The 11,376-nt window shown below is 38.8% G+C and overlaps 1 long non-coding RNA gene across 9 annotated transcripts; it reads left to right on the forward strand.

Annotated features, from left to right (window-relative positions):
* The first annotated feature begins 3,124 nt into the window (after positions 1 to 3,124).
* LOC145043281 (uncharacterized) lies at positions 3,125 to 5,625 on the forward strand. 9 transcript variants are annotated; one of them, XR_013680936.1, is made up of 5 exons: positions 3,125 to 3,495; positions 3,579 to 3,620; positions 3,692 to 4,673; positions 4,774 to 5,072; positions 5,139 to 5,625. It is a non-coding gene; the product is annotated as an uncharacterized LOC145043281 (long non-coding RNA). The 9 variants fall into 9 exon arrangements; XR_013680939.1 differs by lacking the exon at positions 3,579 to 3,620 and having other exon boundaries at positions 4,774 to 4,902; positions 5,005 to 5,072; XR_013680937.1 differs by lacking the exon at positions 3,579 to 3,620 and having other exon boundaries at positions 4,774 to 4,902; positions 5,014 to 5,072.
* Positions 5,626 to 11,376: the final 5,751 nt, after the last annotated feature.

Here is an 11,376-nt window from a genome sequence, read left to right on the forward strand (position 1 = left end):
TGTTAATAAATACTTTTTTTTGTATTGTTTTTTTTTTTCTTTGACTTGAACACACAGTACTTTTCTAAAATTTCTTAATTTTTTATTTTTTACTTGTTATTTTATTGTATTTTTCGTTTTATTAAATTAAAATTTCATATCCATCATTTGGATACATGATATTTTCTATAATTTTTGAATTTTCTATTTTTCACTTGTTATTTTATTATATTTTTCATTTTATTAAATTAAAATTTCATATTTAATATGTATGGTAATATATAGTCAATACATTAAAACCTTATTAATTTTAATAATTCAAACTTTTTTTTTATAAATTTAAACTTTTCAAATTGTTAAAATTTTGAATTTATTTTTTTCTAAATAAACTAATGCAATATGTAAGTCTCAAACCTAATTACATATTACATCCTCTTAAAAGGAAAAATGCACATGTATACATCGCGGAATATGTTTTTTACTATAACACATATTACCTTTAATTAAAAGAAAAAATCACATATCGTAAAAAAAAAAAAAAAAAAAAAAAAAAAAAAAAAAAAAAAAAAGTAAGCACGAGACTTTTTGTTTTTTGGTTGCTAACAAATGTTTGTTGTGCTCTATTCTTTTAATTAGGAGGGTAATAATGTTTTCAATTTGTCCTTATTAGATTTCTAAGATATTTTTTATACGTATCACACCAAAAAAGTTGTTATAACCATTTAAAAATAGTTAATTTTACCGATGTCTTCCTGTTTAACTTAGTTGACATCTTACATTTCTGGTGACATGTCTCTTACCGCCAGCAACATAAGGTCCCATTTTTCTTGTGCCCTAAATTGAAGAGTAGAAGAAGAAGAGAAAAAGATGCCGCAAGCCTTCATTGCCTCCACCTCAAACAACCTAATCATGCGCTACTGTGGGCTCCCAGCTCGGATTCGAGTCTGCACGACACCACAAAATCCGGGGAAAAGGTTCAGAACATGCCCTAATTCGTTGGTAATGGCTAGGGCTGGCAAAATTGTACCATGGAAAACCAACCAACATGTTACCAACCGAACCAAGAAACTTGGTAGCCAATATATTTGGTAGTCAACAAGTTTGGTTGGTAGTACCGTACCAATTGATCATTGTTGGTACGGTAATGATACAAAAATTGAAATACCATGGTAGACCGTACCAACCAATTCATTTGATATATGTATATGTATATGTATATGTGTATATATATATATATAGGGAAAAGTGAATATACCCTTAAGGGTATATCAACTTAGGTACCCAAATACACTATAATATGTCGTTTAGTTTCATATATTCATTAGAATGTTCTTAAATTTCAACCCTTAACTTGATTTACTTTCAACTTTTTCGAAATTTCACTATTATCTTTCTCTTATATCACATATTTTTTTCCGAACACCCACTAGGCTATATATATTGTAGTTAAAAATGAAAACTATATAAAACGATGATAATTGTGTAATTATAAAAATAATGGAAATAAATCAAGTTAGAACTTAACTTATAAAAACATTGGACAACTAAAATCTATTATATGATACAAAACGACATAGTATGATGAGTTTCGGTACCTAAGCTTATATACCCTTAAGGGTATATTCACTTTTCCCATATATATATATATATATATATATATATATATATATATATATATATATATATATATATATATATATATATATATATATATATATATATATATATATATATATATATATATATATATATATATATATATTTCAATTGTTAATTGTATTTAGTGTTTACAGTTTTAATAACATTATATTATTCATTTGGTCGTATTAATCAATAGTCATTACCATGTAAAAGTACAATATTAAAACGTTACTTTAGCGTTACTTTAGTAGAATTCTTTTGTAAACTAAAAGAACTACATAACTAATTTCTATACTACACATCAAAATCCCGATGTCGTTGCTTGTTTTTAAATCTTACAATACAAAATTAAAAGAAGTTGGTATATACCATTACCAATTTGTACCAACCAAACTTGTTGGAAGCCAAATAAATTGGTACCAAGTATACTTGGTACGGTATCGGTAGCAATTCTTTTATACCAATTATAGTTTGTACCGTATATGGTTTAGAGAAAAATGAATTGGTACCGTACCAATTCCACCCCTAGTAATGGCCAATTTTGAAGATCGAAGCTTTTCTCTTTAGGGCATGTGTTAGACATCCATTTTTATGATTTTTTTAATGTAAATTAAGTATAAGTAATATCTTGTACAAAATAGGATAATATATCGAAATTTATTGTATTTATATGAATTGTATTGTTTGTATTTAAGTTAATTTTATAAAATAAATTGAGTAAATGCAAAGTATAATTGTATAACCGACAATGTGTATTATAATATTTATTAGTTAATATGAATTTTCTTATAATGTATTGACGTTTTTTCTGCATTTTATGTAGAAAAAATTTGGATTTTTTTTTTACTAATTTAATGATAGATTACTAACAGAAATATCGACAACTTATAGTGTCATCGGAAATGTGTAGTTAAATTGGTCAAACAAGGTCAAACCAGCTTAATCAATATTTCATAACTATTCCATAGGTGATTATATGTCTTTGTTATTCTTAACGACGGAATTGGTCGTCGGTAGTTTGTCGGTAATCCGTCAGAAAAATTACCCACATTCGAATATGCTACGGATTGAATTCTGTCGGTAAAGGCCATTGCCTACGGAATATCGTATTTTGACAGATTCATCCTCAACTAAATCACGATGTTCTAGTTGTGAAAATATATATATATATATATATATATATATATATATATATATATATATATATATATATATATATATATATATACACCTTAATAAGCATTTACCATGTTTTGCCGAATTTTAAGAGGTATAACCTTTAATGCAATATTTATAATTAGTTAATGCATTAAAAATATATCTGGTAAACAAATTATTCAATAACTCAGGTTTTGAATTGATCTCTGCGCTTGATCTTCAAATTGAATTGGTCAAAATTAACCGATATTCCTTAAAGTTCGTCTAATTAAATCGGTAAAAAGAAGTACATGTTATATATAACATCACACACCGATCTTCATTGCATTAATGAAGATAAGATTGATATGTTGGAAACCTACGTCGGCCAGCGTATCCCTTGGTCTTCCTTCTCCACTGGTAAATCTTTATAACACCGCAACCCTCCTAGACCCATCTTCTCTATCTTCGTCATTTCAAAATCCTTTGAAACCCTAAGCCTCTTCACGTCTCACCTCTCTTATAATCCCTCGGTTCTCCAAAAACCCTATGCTCCACCGCCATCACCACTTAATTCTGCCGCGTTATCATCAATGTCAAATGGTTTAATAAGAAGAGGGAAAGAAAGATCTGACTCTATAGATCCCTTATTGCTTTGCATCTCTCGCTCCCAAACCCTGGAACCAATGTTTCTCATCACTTCTATGGTGAAACCAATGTTCCTGCAAATCTCTAGAGGTTCGATTTCTTCATCTTCTTTGTTTACGAATTTATGTTTATATGTGAGATTGTATTTGATTGTTTGTGCATGTATATCATAGTGTTTGTGCGACTGAGTATTTGTTCTAGAAATGAATGATAAGGTGTGTATTAATCAGCTGCAAGTCTAAAACTTTTTGGTTTCTTTTTCAATGCAAGATCTTGTAATTTTCAGGGTTCTTCTAAGAAACTGGGCAAATTGCAAGGCTTCTATGAAGAAGAAAGTTGATACAAATTTTAGTTTGAAACCATAAATACAGAGGAAAGAGGGCATTTGTGGCTTCACACTTCTACATAACGTGTAGCATCAGAGGTGATACCAAAACTACAGTAATTAGCCTGGTATAATCTTTTCTCAGTGGTTAACATCCATTTTTTTGGTTTGAAGTATATTAAAACCTAATTTTTATCTATAAATGCAATTTAAATGTAGCCTCATTAAGTTCATGGTCTTATGCTTTTTCTTGATGGTTTATGTTTTTTTCCTTATCTAGTTTGTGGTCTAAATGGTTTTGTTACATGTCATCGATGGTGCTTCCCCTTTATACACTTATCATGTTGCTCACCCTTAACATACAACTTGCTTCACATTGTGGTTGAAGTTATATGGTTTGAATCTTGAAGATTTTATTTTTGGATAGCCAACATCAACCACCACTTTCGACAGTCAAATTGCTAATCACCGCGTGGTAACCCTTACAGCTATCCATATTCAATATGGCTCGACACTGGCTCCTTTTTTGTGTAATCGATGCTATCACATTTCTCTCTACCAACTCTTTTTTTTTGTTCATTTACTCATTACTTGAAATGTGTAATTTTTTGTTAAAATCATCAGCAGGAATCAGTTGCTGGGACATTGTTCCAGCATAGAACATCTATGTTGCACCTCTCCTTCTCATGGCCTTGTATCCATCATTGGATGCTTCATTGTTTCCTCTCAGCTCTGTGATTTTTCATCATCCTCAGTTCCACTCTCTTTTGGTCATGGGACAAGGTAATTATTCCATTGTTTTGAATATATTGTTCTTTTAGGTATTCAACATACATGGGAATTGCATTAGAATGATGTTATAAATGGAAAGGACTTCAAGTATGTGCTCTTAGCTACCAACAGTTCCCTCAAGGGTCAAAGTGACAAAGAAAAATACAAAAAGGCAAGCTATTGGTCGATGTCCATCACATGAATGTTAATTTTACAAAATTGCCATTCCATTACTGATACTGATATCTCATCCATTACCATTACTATTATAGGGATACTTAATTATGAGGCATCATACAAGCTCAAACTAAATATTTTACAAATAAGGATTTGACAAAGATACAAGTGGCAGTAGCTACATATGTCATTGACAAATTGCACTCGGAGCAGGAAACGTGAAGGTAGTATTGCTATATTTGACAGAATGGAATTCAAGATTCCATTCCACCTTAAATTTAATGTTTGATAGATTTCACATTTATGCTTACAAAATGATGATGAAGCTGATACAGTCAGTTGCTGCACATTGAAAGTAGAAATAGGTGAGCCACAGCCTCCATATATCCTCAAGGTAAACTTATGCATAAAAATATTCTAAAAAGAAAAAAAATAATTTTGACTTTTGATGTTTTTCCAGTTTGACTTTTTTGGTAAAGATTCAATAAGATACCAAAATGAGGTTGAAGTTGAGCCACTTGGCTTCAAAGCAAATCAATAGTTTCGATCATGTGAGTATCAACCTTCATTATAGGGCATTTTTTATTTTTTGATGATAGGGACGATGAGGGTGTTATCGTCTTTTTGGGATTAATTGCATAAATATCTTAAGGAAAAGGGCTAATGCATATCTTTTTGAAAAGCTGGATACAAGCATAGTGAATGTTGATTTAAAGGAACTCATTCCTGGCCTCATAGCTAAAGTTTTTTGTACATGTAATGCATCCATCACATTGGATGATATGGTAACATCATTACCATATCATCACTTTGTCATTTGTGTTCTCTTAGATAAATAAGGGCAAATTTATAAAAAGTTAAAACTCAATGGGAACGCCTATTTTCTTATTGTGTTGCAATATCCAAGAGATACTTGATCATACTCTTTAGAAAGAACCAACACCACTTCTAACATTCTCCATATCTCTAATTTTGTATGTGTACGTGTAGCCATGTGTGTATGCTTACAAGTCCTTAAATGGACTGTTGGTTTGTAACATCCGTAAATTTTACGCCAAATTTAAACTTTTTGAATCATAAATAAAAACCAAATAGCATTGTTTACAAAATGTTTTCAAATCATTTTCCATCAAAGTGTCCAAAAAATCATAACATAAGGATGAGGAGATGTACGGTCACGCATTCGCCTTTCCATGATCTCCTGAAGTACCTGAAACAATAAACTGAAAACTGTAAGCCCGAGGGCTTAGTGAGCTACCCCCAAAATACAAATACCACACTGACAATACCATGTCAGTAATAATCACTCAATCAACATGCATATTGGGCCACCAGCCTGACTAGACCGCCCTACATGGCCTACAGTCTATCTGGATCTATCCCGAGCCTTCGGCATGACTGGTCCGCCACGTGGGCCTATAGTCTCCTCGGACCGCTCATAGGGTATGTTGGCCTTTAGCACAAACCAAGATCGCCTCAACCCAACCAATAAGCAAATAACCATGCATAACTATCATATACTAGCATATACAAAAAAATATATATCTATCTCACTGATCATCAATCATAGAATTCTCCTGTAACTAGAGTACCGACCTAGCAGGTGACTAACATACCAATCCCTACGGATCATAAAAGCATAACATACTGTCTACCCTGATTCCGATCTAACAGATCATAACCACATGTAGCATGTCATAACGATAACAATTAAAGGGCCGGCCTTAGTGCCGTAGACCCTATCGATACAGTGAGGATAACTCACCTCGCAGATGTCGACTCGAAAGGTAAACTCCAACTCTCGGATCACTTGACACAGGCTCCACCACCTATTATCATGGTGCAACATACTCATAAGTCCTTAACCTTATAAGGTACTCCATAACCCACTAGTTAACCCTTGATCAAAGTCAAATTCCTCATTCAAGGTCAACAATCCATGTTGACCTTAACTCGCCGAGTACCCTCGACTGCTTGCCGAGTTCCTTCAAGCACTTTCCAACTCACCGAGTCATCGGGGTGACTCGTTGAGTTCCTTCGATTCTCAATCAAACTTTAAGTCCACCCATCGAGTTTTCCTCCTTGCAACTCGATGGATATACATGCATACATATCCTGGAGAAAACTCATCCAACTCGCCGAGTTGTTCTTCAACTCGTCGAGTTTATGGCAATCTTCATCAGACTCGCCTAGTTGTTCATCCAACTCGTCGAGTTCACGGCCATCTTCATGTAACTCGCCAAGTCAACCTTGCGACTCGTCAAGTCCATTCAGTCCACTTTCCATATAGCCTTGTTTTGAGCCATGCAGCTGCTCAAAATCATAGATCCAAGCTTCTAGGACATGCTTATCACGTAAAGTTGCAAACTTTACGTGCATACATGGATATAAAGGCTCTAAATGCCTATTTTATGTTCTTAATGTGGCTTCATACCCAAGAGGGACCTCAATCACAACCAAAACTCTGACTTTATGCTTCTAAAATCCAAGGAGGGTCCATATCTGAAGTTGCAACTTCAGATCTAGCCCATAGCTCGTCTTTCCAACTTATTATCTCACCAAAATCCCTAAAACTCAACCAATAGAAGAGATTCACAAGGAAAAGGAGATGTAGTCACCTCCAAAAGATGATAATTGAGATAAGAGTTGATTGTCATACTCTACTTGCTCCAATCTCCTTCTCCTCCAAGCCTTCTCCCTCCAAAGATCCTCTTCTCAAGCTTCAAACACACAATGGGCACATACACACACACGTATTAGGGTTTTAAGACGCTCTCAAAGACTGCAAAGAGGCCAAAGGAGGCTATGGTTCCTTTAAATAGAGGTGAAAACCCCGGAATTTAAGGTTTCATCTGCCAGCTCCTACTCGCCGAGTCCCAATATGGACTCATCGAGTAGGTCACTTAACATGCGATCTCATCCAACTGCTACTCGAAGAGTAGGTCAATCAACTCGTCGAGTAGAGCTTAACCCAATAAATCTTATTTAAGCAATACCTTAGAATCGGGGCGTTATAACTCTCCACCACTTGAACTAGACTTCTCCCTCGAAGTCCGCTGGAATAAACAATGCTGAGTAATGCTCGTGCATCTCCGCCTCCGGCTGCCATGTCCACTCGGATCCATTCCGATGTTCCTACTGTACCTTTACTAAAGGTATGTCCTTGTTCCACAGAATCTTCTTCTTCCTTTCCAAAATAGACACAGGCCTCTACACATAGTTCAGGTGCTCATCAACCTAAATGTCATCCAATGATACCACTGCCTCCTGGTCCATAATGCATTTTTGCAATTGCAAAACATGAAATGTGTTGTGGATCTGGATGAGCTCTTCTGGGAGATCTAGCCTATAACCCACCCTATCAACCCTGGCGACAATCCTGAACGACCCATTATAACGGGGACCCAATTTTCCCCTCTTACTGAAGCGGATCACACCCTTCCAGGGTCAGACCTTTAGGAGAACCATGCCACGCACTTGAAATTCCAGCTCAGATCGGTGTTGGTCGGCATAACTTTTCTGCCGACTCTGAGCGGTCTGTAGTCGCTGTCTAATCTGCTGTATCATCTCGGTAGTTTGTAGAACTACCTCTGTCTGACCCATTACCCTGCCCAACCTCACCCCAATAGACTGGGGTCCTACACTTCCGCCCATATAACAACTCGAAAGCCGGGGCGCCAATATTGGAATGATAGTTGTTGTTGTAGGAGAATTCAACAAGAAGTAGGTGGGAATCCCAACTCCCACAGAAATCAATGAAGCACGCCCTCAATATGTCCTCGAGGGTCTGAATGGTCCGCTCACTCTGCCCATCAGTCTGCGGATGGAACGCCGTGCTCAAATGCAGTCTCGTACCCAGTTCCTCATGGAACTTCTGCCAAAAACGGCAAGTAAACCTGACATCTTGATCGGAAATGATAGAAACTGGAACCCCATGGCGAGAGACAATCTCTCTGACGTACAGGTCGGCCAACTTCTCTGCCGATGAACTCTCCCGTATGACTAGGAAATTGGCATTCTTGGTCAATCGATCCACGATGACCCATATAGCATCGAACCCCCTTGCCGTCTTTGGAAACTTCGTGATGAAATCCATCGCGATCCGTTCCCATTTCCACATGGGAATCTCTAGAGGCTACAGCTTACCATGCGGCCTCTGATGCTCGTCCTTGAATATCCTACAGGTCAAGCACCTCTCAAATTACTAAGCGATATCTCGCTTCATGCCAGGCCACTAATAACTCGAACTCAAATCACGGTACATCTTGGTGGTTCCCGGGTGAATAAAAAAATGGGACTTATGAGCCTCCTCCATCATTGTCTGTCGGACCCCTGTGGACATCGGAACCCAAACCCGACCATAGTGGGTCAACAACCCGCGGCTATCCTAAACAATCCGGGCGCTTTCGCCCTTAATCCTCTCCAACTTCCAGTTCTCTGGTCTCATACCCTCAATTTGAGCATCCCTGACCAAACCCACCAACGGGGAAGCCACCGCTATCCTCATACACCTAGCTGGGGTCGAGGACCCAGCTAACTTGTGGCTTAGAGCATCCGCAACAATGTTCACTTTACCAGGATGGTAAAGGATCTCACAATCATAGTCCTTGACCACATCCAGCCACCTGCGCTGCCTCATGTTCAGGTTTGGCTGATCCATGATATGTCTCAAACTCTTTTGATCTGTGTATATAGTACAACGGACCCCGTACAGATAGTGCCTCAAAATCTTGAGAGCGAAAACCACCGCTCCCAACTCAAGATCATGCATCGGGTATCTCATAACATGCGGCTTCAGCTATCGTGATGCGTAGGCTATCACTCGTCCCTCTGCATGAGGACTGCCCCCAAGCCTGTGATGCATGCATCACAAAATACCACAAAATTCTCCACTCCCTCGAGGAGTGTCAACACCGGTACCTCGCATAAACACTGCCGGAGGGTCTCAAACGCCCTCTGCTGCTCAGGGCCCCACCGGAAATCCACCCCCTTCCTCGTTAGAGGAGTGAGGGGTATGACAATCTTGGAGAAATCACGAATGAATCTCCGATAATACCCTACTAAACCCAAGAAACTCCTGATGTCTGAGGGAGATTTCGGAGTCTCCCACTGCATTACCGCCTCCACCTTGGCCAGATCGACCAAAATCCCCTCCTGGTTAACGAGATGTCCGAGGAACTGGACCTCTCGTAACCAGAACTCGCATTTCGAGAACTAGGCATACAACCGTTCTCGCCTCAGAACCTCCAACATCTCCTTAAGATGCTCCTCATGCTGCTCTCGAGTATTGGAATACATCAAGATATCATCTATGGACACAATGACCGAGCGATTAAGCATCGGTCTGAAGACTCGGTTCATCAGATCTATAAACACCACTGGCGCGTTGGTGAGCCCAAACGGCATCACCATGAACTCGTAATGACCATAACGAGTCTAAAACGTAGTCTTCTCCACGTCCTCCTACCTCACCCTAACCTGGTGATATCCTGATCTCAAATCAATCTTGGAAAACCAAGATGCACCCTGAAGCTGATCGAAAAGACCACCTATCCTCGGGAGTGGATAACAGTTCTTCACTGTTAACTTGTTCAGCTCCCTATAGTCAATGCACATCCTGTGCGAACCGTCCTTCTTCCTGACGAAAAGGATCGATGCTCCCCAGGGTGAACTACTCGGACGAATAAACTGCTTACCCAGCAGCTCCTACAACTGAAATGATAGCTCCTACATCTCAGGCAGTGCCAATCGGTACGGCGCCTTGGCGATAGGGGCCGCACCTGGCACTAGGACAATCCTGAACTCAACCTACCTCTCTGGAGGCACTCCGGGTAACTCTTCCGAAAACACATCAGCAAACTCCCTCACCACTGGAACCTCAGAAACTAAGAGTTGCTCTCTAACCTGCGTATCTACCACATACACCAAATAGCCAACACACTCGTGTTGAATATACTGTCGAGCCCTGGCTGCCGAACAAAACCCTGCTCATAACCTGGTGCCCTCACCATATACTACAAGTTCTCCCCCACTTGGGGTTTAAACCACCACCCGCTGTCCTTCACATTCGATCATGGCACCAAAATGGCTAAGCCAATCCATCCCCACAATCACACATACATCCCCCATGGGGATAGGAATCAAATCTATTGTGAAGGACACCCCAAAAATCTCCAACTCACATCCCCGGTAGACCGAAGAAGCAGAAACCCCGTGCTCGTTAGCGATCGAGACTCGCAACAGGCACTCAAGGTCATCCATCGACACACTGAACCCCCTAGAGAAGGTCTGAGATACAAACGACCGACTCACCCATGAGTCAAATAATACCAAAGCGGGCAAAGAATTCACTAAAAACGTACCAGCAACCACATCTAGTGCTGCATTGGCCTCCTCGACCGTGAGCTGGAAGGCGCGACCCTGAGCCTTCGGAGGCTCCACGTTGACTGGCCTCCCATCTCCAATCCTCACAGTAACGGGCGCGGAACCCTGCGCTAGCTTGGCGGCGAGCTACGGACAGTTGGTCTTCACATGACCAACCTGATGATAATGGTAACAAATAGTTATATCTACTGGAGGGGCGGACTGACGGCAATACTTAGCATAGTGCCCTCCTTGCCACATTTGTGGCACCCACCTCCTGCTCGACAAACCCCCAAATGAGCCTGCACAAGTGTGGCTCTAATGACCCCCAGACC

This window comes from Lactuca saligna, chromosome 4 (genome assembly GCF_052625555.1).
Source record: "Lactuca saligna cultivar CGN05327 chromosome 4, ASM5262555v1, whole genome shotgun sequence".
Classification (NCBI taxonomy): domain Eukaryota; kingdom Viridiplantae; phylum Streptophyta; class Magnoliopsida; order Asterales; family Asteraceae; genus Lactuca; species Lactuca saligna.